The sequence below is a fragment of the Coregonus clupeaformis genome, chromosome 7, assembly GCF_020615455.1.
Source record: "Coregonus clupeaformis isolate EN_2021a chromosome 7, ASM2061545v1, whole genome shotgun sequence".
Taxonomy (NCBI): Eukaryota; Metazoa; Chordata; class Actinopteri; order Salmoniformes; family Salmonidae; genus Coregonus; species Coregonus clupeaformis.
Window position 1 is genome coordinate 27,475,559 of NC_059198.1, and position 15,317 is coordinate 27,490,875.

At 42.9% G+C, this 15,317-nt stretch overlaps 1 protein-coding gene across 1 annotated transcript in view; it reads right to left on the bottom strand.

The window, feature by feature from the left end:
• Nucleotides 1–15,317, bottom strand: part of LOC121569111 (protein shisa-9B-like) — a 40,525-nt gene that overhangs the window by 10,782 nt on the left and 14,426 nt on the right. The window lies entirely within an intron of this gene.

Sequence of the window (15,317 nt, forward strand, 5' to 3'; positions counted from 1 at the left end):
ACTGAATCTGCAATAGGTAAGCAGCTTGGTTTGAAGAAATCAACTGTGGGAGCAATTATTAGGAAATGGAAGACATGCAAGACCACTGATAATCTCCCTCGATCTGGGGCTCCACGCAAGATCTCACCCCGTGGGGTCAAAATGATCACAAGAACGGTGAGCAAAAATCCCAGAACCACACGGGGGACCTAGTGAATGACCTGCAGAGAGCAGGGACCAAAGTAACAAAGCCTACCATCAGTAACACACTACGCCGCCAGGGACTCAAATCCTGCAGTGCAAGACGTGTCCCCCTGCTTAAGCCAGTACATGTCCAGGCCCGTCTGAAGTTTGCTAGAGTGCATTTGATGATCCAGAAGAGGATTGGGAGAATGTCATATGGTCAGATGAAACCAAAATATAACTTTTTGGTAAAAACTCAACTCGTCGTGTTTGGAGGACAAAGAATGCTGAGTTGCATCCAAAGAACACCATACCTACTGTGAAGCATGGGGGTGGAAACATCATGCTTTGGGGCTGTTTTTCTGCAAAGGGACCAGGACGACTGATCCGTGTAAAGGAAAGAATGAATGGGGCCATGTATCGTGAGATTTTGAGTGAAAACCTCCTTCCATCAGCAAGGGCATTGAAGATGAAACGTGGCTGGGTCTTTCAGCATGACAATGATCCCAAACACACCGCCGGGCAACGAAGGAGTGGCTTCGTAAGACGCATTTCAAGGTCCTGGAGTGGCCTAGCCAGTCTCCAGATCTCAACCCCATAGAAAATCTTTGGAGGGAGTTGAAAGTCCGTGTTGCCCAGCGACAGCCCCAAAACATCACTGCTCTAGAGGAGATCTGCATGGAGCAATGGGCCAAAATACCAGCAACAGTGTGTGAAATCCTTGTGAAGACTTACAGAAAGCGTTTGACCTGTGTCATTGCCAACAAAGGGTATATAACAAAGTATTGAGAAACTTTTGTTATTGACCAAATACTTATTTTCCACCATAATTTGCAAATAAATTCATTAAAAATCCTACAATGTGATTTTCTGGATTTTCTTTTCTCATTTTGTCTGTCATAGTTGACGTGGACCTATGATGAAAATTACAGGCCTCTCTCATCTTTTTAAGTGGGAGAACTTGCACAATTGGTGGCTGACTAAATACTTTTTTTCCCCACTGTATTACATTTTGAGTTTGCATCCCAATATTACACGTTATATAAATCACAGAAGACCATTTGACATAGAAACACCAGATTTTCGGTGGCTTTTTTGAAATAATGTTTATAGATTATGAAATTATGAAAAATATTAATAACAAAGGGCTACCAGCAGTATTTTTTAAATCAGTGATTCTTCCTTCCTGTCAGTGGTGAGATGTAAGAGCTGGTGTCTCCCAGGAAAGCTGTGGAAGTCGAGACCTGATAGTGTAACCTATCTACGTGGGGTCTATCGCATTGACCTGCCAACACAATTGTTATAGTCTCTGGTTAGTTCATCTCTTCATGTTAGCCCCGGGATACTAATCATTAACCGTCCATCGTTCCGAGCTAGATGGCTTCTCTAGCCAGCTCACTGTGCTAATCCTCTCCCAATCGAATCTCTTTGAAGTTGGTTTCCTCCAAACAAGCCTCAGCCAAAAGCAACAGCAGCATAGCTCAGCCCCCAGCTGATCTCTCTCTCAATAGGCCTGATAGAAATCAATTTGACGGATGGATGAGAATGGACAGAGGTAATTGTTTCAGATCCTTGGTAACATTGCACCTTGTGCTGGTTGGCCCTCCCTGGGGACTCAGCTGGAGAGAGAGAGTGTGATGACTGCTCTTTATAAGATGGTACTAATCCAGCATCCAGCATGCAGACATCTGCTTAATTGAGGAGTGCATGGAACCGTTGCAAATTGACTGGCCCCCTGCCTGCTGGCATGACAGAGCAACCAGATGTTGTGGGCATCATTTTCAACTGGCCCCGCAGGACCCAAAGGAGGTCAGGAGACAGCAGACTGCATCCACGCACAGGTGGCAGTTTGGGGGGATGGTGAATGCCACCTTAATAGCTCCAGCAATACTACAGAAGCTAACTACAGTAGAAAATCAATAAAGTAAAATGAACTAATAGATCAATATTGATATTGTTTGTAATAGCAGAGTTCCATACCATGCATTCCCCCAGTATGGCTGTAGCAGTTACTGATAGGTCAAGGTAATACTGTACATCCATTCAGCCCATGTTGTTGTTGTATCCGTATTCATGTTGCACATGTTAACATAACTCTCTTCCAATACTGATGTCCACAGCCCACTGTGAGGAACAATACCAGGACCTTGACAGAGTAGAATCATTGTAGTAGACATTGTAAGTGCCCATAAACTGCTGCTGTTGAGCAGTGGAATGAACCTATGACACAAAATGCTGTTAGTAACAAAAGCTTCCTATGAATGACCACATATTCAACAAGTAAAATAGAATGGTCCAGCACTGCTTGAAGGTCTGGATTAATTTGAAGGCAAGAACCACTTGTAAATAACATCTGTTAGAAAAAGGGAAGATATTGGGCAGACTTCTAATGGACCCTTTCCTACATTAGATATTCATTCAAGTCTACACACTTTAATTTCCACATCACCATCAAAAAGTAACTGTGAAATATAAAAGCAATATTAAGTAACTGTTTATTATTATTATGATTAATCAAAAGACAAGGGTCAGATTATTATTTATAGTGAACCAGTACTCATTAAAAATAGTAAATGAAAAGGAGTTACCCTGACATCTGTGTAATACTTCTGGTGAGTGTACCGTTGAGACTGAGATAAATGAAAAACTATAAATATCTGCTTTAAAAAATAGAGATGAGAACCTCCAGTTCATTACTCATCTCACAGATATGAATGTTCAGTAGTAGAAGAACTGGCAACATTTACTACAGTGTGAATGCTTTTTTAATATAGAATTGTTGTGTTCTTCCTACTATACAAACAGTAATAAATTATACTTGAAACAGAGATAACGTTGACATGACTTTATCGCTCAAACTCAAGTTCAAGCACAGCGCATTCATGCGCAGGCGCAGTACTCAATTAGTATCAATGCTCTAGGTTCCACAATACCAACATAAAATAGTGCCTTTGATAAATGCTGTATAATGGTATCACATTATATCATACTTAACAATAATTATGGCCAGAATTCAATCATATCTACAGTATGACCCCCCTCCTCCGCTTCCCCAATCATGATGATCAAAACAGGCTGTCAACTTGTATGTTACACATAATAACTGGCCGTGATTAATGGCATATTTGCGGAGGCACACTGAGGCCAATTAACAACTTAACGACTCCTTTTGCAAGTCAACATTTTCTGAGAGTAGATTTCCCTGGTAAATTTACACTTCAGTAGATTGCCAAACGGAGGATAAAAGGTGAAAAGGACATACAATCCCCATTACTTATGCCCCAATACAAACAGTGTAGCTTTTCACTCCGCAAGGCAATCAAACAGGCAAAACGTCAGTATAGAGACAAAGTGGAGTCGCAATTCAACGGCTCAGACATGAGACGTATGTGGCAGGGTCTACAGACAATCACAGACTACAAAAGGAAAACCAGCCACGTCGCCGACACCGATGTCTTGCTTCCGGACAAGCTAAACACCTTCTTCGTCCGCTTTGAGGATAAAACAGTGCCACTGACGCGGCCCACTACCAAGTACTGTGGGCTCTCCTTCTCTGTGGCCGACGTGAGTAAGACATTTAAGCGTATTAACCCTCGCAAGGCTGCCGGCCCTGACCGCATCCCTAGCCGCGTCCTCAGGGCATGCGCAGACCAGCTGGCTGGTGTGTTTATGGACATATTCAATCTCTCCCTATCCCAGTCTGCTGTCCCCACATGCTTCAAGATGGCCACCATTGTTCCTGTACCCAAGAAAGCAAAGGTAACTGAACTAAATGACTATCACCCGGTAGCACTCACCTCTGTCATCATGAAGTGCTTTGAGATCATATCACCTCTACCTTACCTGTCACCCTAGACCCACTTCAATTTGCTTACCGCCCCAATAGATCCACAGACGATGCAATCGCCATCACACTGCATAATGCCCTATCCCATCTGGACAAGAGGAATACCTATGTAAGAATGCTGTTAATTGACTATAGCTCAGCATTCAACACCATAGTATCCTCCAAGCTCATCATTAAATTGCTAAATGACTAAAATGTAAAATTAAGCTTGAGGCCCTGGGTCTGAACCCTGCCCAGTGCAACTGGGTCCAGGACTTCCTGACGGGCCGCCCCTAGGTGGTTAAGGTAGGAACAAACACCTCCACTTCGCTGATCCTCAACACTGGTGCCCCACAAGGGTGCGTGCTCAGCCCACTCCTGTACTCCCTGTTCACCCATGACTGCGTGGCCAAGCACGCCTCCAACTCAATCATCAAGTTTGCAGACGACACAACAGTAGTAGGCTTGATTAACAACAATGACGAGACAGCCTACATGGAGGAGATGAGGGCTCTGGGAGTGTGGTGCCAGGAAAATAACTTCTCACTCAACGTCAACAAAACAAAGGAGATGATTGTGGACTTCAGGAAACAGCAGAGGGTGAACCCCCCTATCCACATCGACAGGGCCACAGTGGAGAAGGTGGAAAGCTTCAAGTTCCTTGGCAAACACATCACTGACAAACTGAAATGGTCCACCCACACAGACAGTGTGGTGAAGAAGGTGCAACAGAGCCTCTTCAACCTCAGGAGGCTGAAGAAATTTGTCTTGGCACCTAAAACCCTCACAAACATTTACAGATGCACAATTGAGAGCATCCTGTCGGGTTGTATCACCGCCTGGTACGGCAACTGCACCGCCCACAACTGCAGGGCTCTCCAGAGGGTGGTGCGGTCTGCCCAACGCATTACCAGGGGCAAACTACCCGCCCTCCAGGACACTTACAGCACCCGATGTCACAGGAAGGCCAAAAAGATCATCAAGGACATCAACCACCCGAGCCACTGCCTGTTCACCCTGCTATCATCCAGAAGGCGAGGTCAGTACAGGTGCATCACAGCTGGACTGAGAGACTGAAAAACAGCTTCTATCTCAAGGCCATCAGACTGTTAAATAGCCATCACTAGCACATTAGAACTTTCAAAGTTCTTGAAATGTTCCATATTGACTGACCTTCATGTCTTAAAGTAATGATGGACTGTCATTTCTCTTTGCTTATTTGAGCTGTTCTTGCCATAATATGGACTCTGTCTTTTACCAAATAGGGCTATCTTCTGTATACCCCCCAACACAACTGATTGGCTCAAACGCATTAAGAAGGAAATAAATTCCATAAAACAAAGCTGGTTGAGAGAATGCCAAGAGTGTGCAAAGCTGTCATCAATGCAAATGGTGGCTATTTCAAGAATCTCAAATATAAAATATATTTGGATTTGTTTAACACTTTTTTGGTTACTACATGATTCCATATGTGTTATTTCATAGTTTTGATGTCTTCACTATTATTCTACAATGTAAAATATTTTACAAATAAAGAAAAACCCTTGAATGAGTAGTAGGTGTGTCCAAACTTTTGACTGGTAGTGTACATATTCTTAATTCCATTCTTTACTTAGATTTGTGTTTTTATTGGGTATATGTTGTAAAATTGTTAGATATTACTTGTTAGATATTACTGCACTGTCAGAGCTAGAAGCATAAGCATTTCGCTACACCCGCAATAACATCTGCTAAACACGTGTATGTGACCAATACAATTTGATTTGATTTGAAATCTTACCAAGCAGTTCACATAATAGGACTCACATCTTGTTTTAACTGTATGCTACTGTACACATACATCTCTCTCCTGCACTGAGGATATGAGGGGAGAATACAGACATGAGGATTACTGAGTAGTCAACATCAATGTTTGTAATGTTTGTAATGATAAAATAAAGGTTAAGTAAAATAAAATGTATTATCTGTAAGATCTGCTGCATTATAATACCTCATTTTATTGTTGCCATGCAACATCTAATCAGGCACACACACCACAGTGTTAAAAGCAAAGAGCCTCTCTTGCTTGGTTTCATGTTAGTTAGTTGATAAGGTGGTCAGTGGACGTGGAACCCTGTGTGTCAATGCTGCAACTAGTACACAATATTCCATTCTAATTAGCTCCACAACTATTATACTGAATACATGTGCATTTACAAATTTAGCGGAACACTATCATCTGCTTTGGATAGTGGACAATGAGCCGTGAAAGAAAGGGATAAAAAGAAAAGAAAATCTGGGCCAAAATGGTTCTGTCTGTGTGAAAAGACTGATGCCAAGTGGACTGAAATATATGTTCTGATTCGAAACAGGGTCTTGGTAGCAATGACCATTCGTCAGGGAAGAGATGTCAGGTATCGCTGAAATGTCACCAGAGCTTTTGTTCTCCTCGTCTTCCCGGCTGGCAGGCGATTTGATTGGATTCTAGTCCATTTTTCCCAGACAGCTACTTAATGAATATGCCAGCTTTAGTTACGCATGCTTCCTGGCTCGTGACTCAGCAGCAGCCTCTGGAAGGTTTCTCTTCTCCAGATGAACACAATCATCGCTGGATCTACAGGTCCAAAAGGCAGGAGGCAGCAGCGATGTTGGCAGCAGCAAAGATGTCTAGTCTGACAGCCGGGCCAAGAGTGCTGTAGCCAACAGCAGGTGCATTCATCCATTTTGGTTGGAGAGGAAAGAAAAAATATGTTTCATGATAAGAAAAGTTGCATGATCATTCAGAAGTTCAGAACCAACATTTAGGAACGGACTGCTTCAAATCAATTTATCCCCAGAAAAATACAGTATCAACAGCAAAAAAATAGCAGTTCAAAATCAACTTTTGTTTTGCTAAAAATGTATTATGAAGTTGGTCCTCTGTGTTTAATTTCATGCTTATCCACAGGGGAATAAATATGAAGAATGGGAAAAGTTCATAGAAACTACCCTAGCAACTTGCCCACCAGATTTGGACCTAAAGGTTCCCTGAGGGCTACTGACTATGATAATCAGAAAACTTGGAAATTCTCATGAAATACTACACAGCCTTCTATAAACAAATTCCCTCAGCTGCACAGTGGTCCCCATAGATACTCTCCAACAGGAGACGGTTCAGGAACAACAGGGGAGTAGAGCTTTCAACATACGTCAGGAGGGACCCCAGCATGAATGAATGATGATTGTTGAAACGTTTCAGTGTTTTCTGTGGGGGAAAAAAGGATTTAAAGAGGAAGAGACCACTGCACAGAACTACAATACTTTAAAGCGAGGAGATAATGCTTTTGAATGGAGAATAGGGAGGGTGTTTATTTTCCTTAGCAAGTCCAATTAATATGAAAGAGGATAATGTAGCAAGAGTTAAAAAGTGGGAGGAGGGCAGTGGGAGGATAAGGTCAGGGACAGGAGGCGTGAACCAAACATGAAACATCTGTCAGCACCACTTCAAAAGGACTACTGTACTCTCCTCTGCCACTGAAAAATAAAAGATGGTACAAGTTTATCGTTCTAACTTTTTTAACAAGTATCAACTTTTAGTAGTTGAGAGTCCACTATGCAATGGTGCAGCATCTCCATGGTAAGAAACATATATACACTGCTCAAAAAAATAAAGGGAACACTTAAACAACACAATGTAACTCCAAGTCAATCACACTTCTGTGAAATCAAACTGTCCACTTAGGAAGCAACACTGATTGACAATACATTTCACATGCTGTTGTGCAAATGGAATAGACAACAGGTGGAAATTATAGGCAATTAGCAAGACACCCGCAATAAAGAAGTGGTTCTGCAGGTGGTGACCACAGACCACTTCTCAGTTCCTATGCTTCCTGGCTGATGTTTTGGTCACTTTTGAATGCTGGCGGTGCTTTCACTCTAGTGGTAGCATGAGACGGAGTCTACAACCCACACAAGTGGCTCAGGTAGTGCAGCTCATCCAGGATGGCACATCAATGCGAGCTGTGGCAAGAAGGTTTGCTGTGTCTGTCAGCGTAGTGTCCAGACCATAGAGGCGCTACCAGGAGACAGGCCAGTACATCAGGAGACGTGGAGGAGGCCGTAGGAGGGCAACAACCCAGCAGCAGGACCGCTACCTCCGCCTTTGTGCAAGGAGGAGCAGGAGGAGCACTGCCAGAGCCCTGCAAAATGACCTCCAGCAGGCCACATGTGCATGTGTCTGCTCAAACGGTCAGAAACAGACTCCATGAGGGTGGTATGAGGGCCCGACGTCCACAAGTGGGGGTTGTGCTTACAGCCCAACACCGTGCAGGACGTTTGGCATTTGCCAGAGAACACCAAGATTGGCAAATTTGCCACTGGCGCCCTGTGCTCTTCACAGATGAAAGCAGGTTCACACTGAGCACATGTGACAGACGTGACAGAGTCTGGAGACGCCGTGGAGAACGTTCTGCTGCCTGCAACATCCTCCAGCATGACCGGTTTGGCGGTGGGTCAGTCATGGTGTGGGGTGGCATTTCTTTGGGGGCCGCACAGCCCTCCATGTGCTCACCAGAGGTAGCCTGACTGCCATTAGGTACCGAGATGAGATCCTCAGACCCCCTTGTGAGACCATATGCTGGTGCGGTTGGCCCTGGGTTCCTCCTAATGCAAGACAATGCTAGACCTCATGTGGCTGGAGTGTGTCAGCAGTTCCTGCAAGAGGAAGGCATTGATGCTATGGACTGGCCCGCCCGTTCCCCAGACCTGAATCCAATTGAGCACATCTGGGACATCATGTCTCGCTCCATCCACCAACGCCACGTTGCACCACAGACTGTCCAGGAGATGGCGGATGCTTTAGTCCAGGTCTGGGAGGAGATCCCTCAGGAGACCATCCGCCACCTCATCGGGAGCATGCCCAGGCGTTGTAGGGAGGTCATACAGGCATGTGGAGGCCACACACACACTACTGAGCCTCATTTTGACTTGTTTTAAGGACATTACATCAAAGTTGGATCAGCCTGTAGTGTGGTTTTCCACTTTAATTTTGAGGGTGACTCCAAATCCAGACCTCCATGGGTTGATAAATTTGATTTCCATTGATAATTTTTGTGTGATTTTGTTGTCAGCACATTCAACTATGTAAAGAAAAAAGTATTTAATACGATTATTTCATTCATTCAGATCTAGGATGTGTTGTTTAAGTGTTCCCTTTATTTTTTTGAGCAGTGTATAATTGTGAAATAGGCTAATTAGAAGCTAATTTCCCACCGGTCAAAGAGATGTTTCCGTGCTGTGCTAATTACTTTGTAAAGGACCCTGAAATTATCTGTGTTGTCTCATGAAAAGACATACAGGGAAGGAAGCTTTACAACTCTTTCACTACACCTGCTAGTAGCGGGTCAAGTATGGCTCTGTGACTGGGTGAAAACAGTGAGTGGTTTCAAGAATCATTGTTCTCTGAAATTACCCCTCCTCTGTAAATCTGTAAATCTGAAATACAAGCTGTTACTTTGGCATTGAGCTGCTAACTTAAGGAGTAATGCATTTGTCTATCCATTGTCTGTGTACAATGGATAAAATGCAATTTAATCTGCCAGACATTTGTCCTCTTTACACACTTGCTACTAAATTACTGGAGTCCCACTTCAATTCACTTTCCATCTGTCTGCCGCTGGTAAAAAGTTGTCCATTTGTGAAAACTTTTGTAAGGTTAAAGACTCAAAGGTTGTTGCAGGAGTGATTCAACACTACAGACACAGATACCTTCCAAGAACTCATAAAAAATGCAAGAGCATATTTTGGGAGCTGGATGCCCCAAAGGGATGGATGGTGCAATGAGAAGGCCACTCTCATTCACAGGTTTAGTTAAAGTCCTAAAACCTCCAATAACATATACAGTATCATTTATTAGCAATACTTCATAATGGGGATCCTAAGATCAATCAAACAAAACTATTTGATGCACGCTTGTAGTTTCATCAGATGTTTTGGCATTGAAATATTTCAGATTCATGTACAGAAAATAACCTAATATATCCATACTTCCATTATACCTACTGCAAGGAATGTGCTTTCAATACTTTGCACAGTTCGTCAGTATTTGATGTTGATTTTCACAAATTAATTTGTCTAGAATAGTCAGTGTGACATTTAACATTGAGCCTCTCACAGAAACCTACCTCTGCTAGACTGATTTACAGGGTATTAGACAGTGCACAAGAAGAAAGTCAGTCAGTCACTCTTATTTTCCCCGATGGAAGAAATCTATATTCCATGTAAATGTGTGTTTAGCCCCTGGCTTTTCTTCTTTATCCTTATATAGGTTGGCCAAGCTGAGAGATGAATAGTCAGGCCTTGAAGATTGATGAGGATCTTTGACTCACCAGGGTAAATCATGACTTGACAGGTCATTTTATAGGTTGAATTTCCTCAGTTGTAATTTACATAAAATAAGCATATGCAGGGATGGAACATAACCGATCTGGGTGCAGATGATGGCATGAAAACAGTATGTATCTGAATGCCTACAGACAAAGGGAAGCCATTGTCTGTGTATTCCAATCTGACAGGTAGAGCTCACTATGAGATAAAAGCAGCAGAGGAATCAATAACGCCTCCTCTCTTCTCTTCTCTCAGAGCATTGTTCACTCATTCTCTGTGCTCCACCTGCTTCCATTACCTTATATTCATACGCATTCATCAATTCACCTCTGAAATGTAGCCTACGCTTCCAGACTCTGAGTGTTATTAAGGGCGACAATTCACTTTGTAAATGTTTATGTTTATAGCTTGATTGGCAAACTAGGTGAACAGGTTTCTCTCAAGAGGCAAGTTTGACTACACCAACTAAGTAATGGAATCTCTAACTTACAATGGCTTGTCTCCATAGTTCATACATTAACCAGTTGGCAACACCCACATGAGCAACAGTTCATACTCCCATTATTTATCTGCTGAGGGAGAATAGGCTCTGCTGCGCTCACAAAAAGCCTGCATGAAATTAACATTTAATTAATTTATATGTCGGCACTGCATATATAAATCGAACGTATAAGCTTTGTCTTTTTGTATTACTGAATGAAATTGATGTTCCTCTATGCTAAGAGTACATTGGATGGACAACACAGTGATTTTGTCTTACTTATTCATTACAGTGACCCCATTGTATGTGCTTTATGAAGGGATAATTCAGTAACAGTTGGGTAGAAATACAAGCACAGAATAACGATTTGCAAAAGGTACATTCAATATAGATAAAACATATTCACTATTTCGTGCATTAAGATGTGTGTGCTGTGGTCTGTGTGAACTACTTAAAACCCTGCATGATGGTGGGTTTGTGTGCACTATTTATGAGAGTTGTTCTCTCCATGCCACCAGATGGGTAAAAGTTGTCCGTGCATGGAAGTGTGTGTTTCATGCATCTACAGCACAGACACAAATGTGACTTCTACAAAATAAATAATATGCCCATAGCAATGCAAAAGCGAATCACTATCTGCTCATCCAAGTGCTTGCATATTGCCATACTTACATACTTACTTACATACATACATACATACATACATACGTACTTACGGTACATGAAATAAATTAGTTTAGACAAGAGAGAACTTAATTTGTATGCCAGTAGTGGGAGTAAACCCTCATCTCACTTTTTCAACTTTGTATCAAGCTTCTCTTCTCAGCCTGCGAGCTTGACAAGGTGTTATCATTCATGTCAGGTACTAACAAAGATATAGACCTACAGTATTAGTATGCAGCACCAGTACTTTTAAAGGAGGTTTGGCCCTTAGGCGGAAGCTTAACTAAAGTGTCTCAAAATTATCACAGCATTACATTTTAGTCATTTAGCAGACGCTCTTATCCAGAGCGACTTACAGTTAGTGAATACAATGTTTTTTTTGTTTTTTTTTTATACTGCCCCCCCCCGTGGGAATCAAACCCACAACCCTGGCGTTGCAAACGCCATGCTCTATCAACTGAGCTACATCCCTGCCGGCCATTCCCTCCCCTACCCTGGGCCAATTGTGCGCCGCCCATGAGTCTCCCGGTCGCGGCCGGCTGCGACAGAGCCTGGATTTGAACCAGGATCTCTAGTGGCACAGTGATGCAGTGCCTTAGACCACTGCGCCACTCAGGAGCATTCTTTTGTCTAGTGCCATTCAACAAGACAGATATAAAAAGGAAGGGGAGAAACAAAATGCGATGTTAAAAAACGGCCGTGTAACTGGAAATAAAGGTGATGTTTTGTAACCGTTTTCCATTCATCATTGTAGGTAGTAGTAATCCATTTAAATACAGTTTCCTGTGACACTGTCTTGTGGGGAAATGGCCTGCCAGGCCGTCCGGCCGTATGTGTTGGCAGCAAGGGAGAACTTTCTTCTCTTCGGCTGGCTGCCTAGAGAGAAAAGAGGCCAAGTGGCCACAGGTGCCCCTTGCTCACACAGGCAGGCCTGGAGGAGAGGGACATGACAGTGCGTGTGGCCAAGATGGCCCCAGCAGCACACAGGACAGGAGTGAAGTGTAGCCTAGCCGCCAGCCAGCCACCCACCCAGAGGAGAGGGAACTAGAGGAGAGGAGAGGGAACTAGAGCACAGCCCTGTCTGTCTGAGAGGATTGGGTCATCTGTGACGGCTGACACGAGTGTGAACTCCCTCTGGACCATTTCACTCAGTGCCAATCAGGCACCCACAACCCCTGCCATAGAGGCAGTATCCATCCTAGGGAGGCAGCCCTGGCATGGGTACACTTGGCAGCGCCAGACATGGCTAGGGGACGAGGAGGGGAACAGGCGCAGGACTGTGCCCTATAGACACACCACTCTACCCCCTGCCCAGAAGTGCGTCAAAGAGACAGAAGTAAAACGCCAGGGAGAACATAACACTTTTAGTGGAGCTGTTGTGCAGTCAACATAATTGCACTGCAGTCCCCAACACATAAGATATGCGAAGGAAGCACAAAGCATTGCCTCCCAACAATGTATTCTCAAGGCTATTATCTCAGGGATATAGCAGACTATATTCTGTCTACAGTGTACAGGAATTCGTCAAATGTTTCTGAGGGCTTTTTCTATTGATTGGGAGAAAGGACACTTTGTATACTTTATATGCTAACAGGCTTTGTTGTTCTATTGTAATATCTGTCCATTGTAGCCAGTTGATCTAATGTTACAAATCCATCTGTAGTGCTTCCATTTCTCTAGTTGTTTAACAAAGGACTGCTCTGTGTTCTTGAGTCTCACAGACTACTGCAGCTGAACAAGGGGATTCATCTCCTGAACGCTTACCAACCAACTGAAGAGGGCTCAGTCACAAAGCTAATGTTGCTGTTCCTGTCGGTTCAATTCTTTACCGCTGTCCAGTTGACAAAATTTGTATCTTTGTTAATCTCGTAAAAATATAGTGTGTGTGTGTGTGTGTATGAAAGCCACACCTTGATGTCCTCTAATACATCAAAACGACCGTGACAGTGATACATTTTCCTGTGGGCGAAAACAGAGCACAACCAATTTTGTTGCAACCAGATGCAAACCTGCAAGAAATTTGAAATAACATGGGAGGTATGTTGTTGTACAACTGAGGCATTATCTACAAAGAGAGAACTACCAGAACCAGTAGAGATATAATGCTACTGTACTACAATGACTGAAGGTTGACTGAATATTACTATACTGCTCCTTTACTCAAACTGCTCCTCCTGAACTCCTGGACTCGTGGACTAATAAAGTATGGTTATTTTGAGGTTGTAAGATGCATCGTTGTGATTGTTTGGGTTTCTATTCTGACAATGACCATTTCTTTCCCAAAGCATCCATTTTCTACAAGAAACATCTGGTCACACTGTTGACATCTACTACCTCTGTCTTTGCTGAGTAATAATTACAAAAGAGTAATGGAAGAACAGTAATTCACAAACAGTATGACAAGCATTGTATGGTCAAAAACAGCAATATATTTTTCAGAGGGATTTGTTTCCTATGGTATTGTAGATCGGGGATACTATGATGCCAATGATGCACTAATCATGCTCATGATTTAACATGGGCTGTGCTTCATCTACATTTTTTATCTGTTTCTAAATGTTGATATTCGTCATTTAGCTGGGAGAAAACTTCAACACTTACCATTTAAGAGGGGCTTGCCAACACTTGCCAACGAAGAAAAGATGACCAAAGAACCCTCTTTACAGAGTAAGTGCAGAAAGCCCCCTTTGAAACTGTGACCATTCCCAGCGGACGTTAATATTAATATTACATTACATTGGATGTGTTAGAACCCCCAACAGGGCCTCTGTGTAATTTCCCAATCACCAGCCAGCATGGAAGCAGAGTATCCTGAGTGGTGTGAGGATGTTCAGAACAAGTGGTCTAAGGTATCTGCAGTAAGCCCCATGTTATTGAACTACTCAAAAATGCCATTAGGCAGTCCTAAACTAAATCCTTCTCATTGGTCATACATGAGGGCATTGGGTGTTGGGGTCTGATCGGCAGTATGGTATATGATAAACCTACAGCTTACTTTTAGATTACATTGTTGAACATGGTGTGTTGTTTTAATGTACAGGGAGGGACTCATGATAATCTTTTTTCTGATTACATTTTGCTGTAGGTCTAAATGTATCTTACTAATAGCTATACTACAACCTTGAGGCAGCCATAGGCCACAGTACTGAAGCTCCCATCCCATCGCTAGCAGCTCCTGGACCCCTGATATCCACCACCACCTACCTGTCAACACGTCGGCTGGCTGGCAATGAACTGATCATTATTCCAGGAAAGGCACGGAAGAAAAAAAAGGGGTCTCTGTTTAAAGAATGATTAATTATTCACCTGTCATGGCAGCACCTAGACCGCCTGAATTCATTAAAGTGAATAATAATAATTTCAGCTGAAGGAAAAAACTCATCTCGTAGGCGCACCTTGAGGTACAGTAGGCTTTCCGTTCAGGGTACTATATGCGTGTGACAACCAGGCAGCCATTTTCTGAAAGTTATTACCTTGTACACACATTTCCGTACTCTACTTTGGTGGGTTTAGAGGAGAAAGTGGAAGCAAAGAAAATGCTATACTTGTTCTACAGTTGATGTGTTTAAAACAAAGAACCAAGCTGCCTATTAGGAATGTTCATTCCTTATTAGTGTTTCCCGCAAAGCATGAATATTGTGACATTTAAGGGTGCCTCAAATGTCTATATGTATAGTTTTTATCAGGGGAATCTTCCTAGATAAAAGTACATGGTATATTTTTGTCAGTTCAATCTGAAGTTGAAAGGGGCAGAACAAAATCATTGTCAGCACAATTGGGTGAGATTGCCATGGATACAGGCATGCACAATCCTATAAGAGTTGACAGTGTAACTTCAAA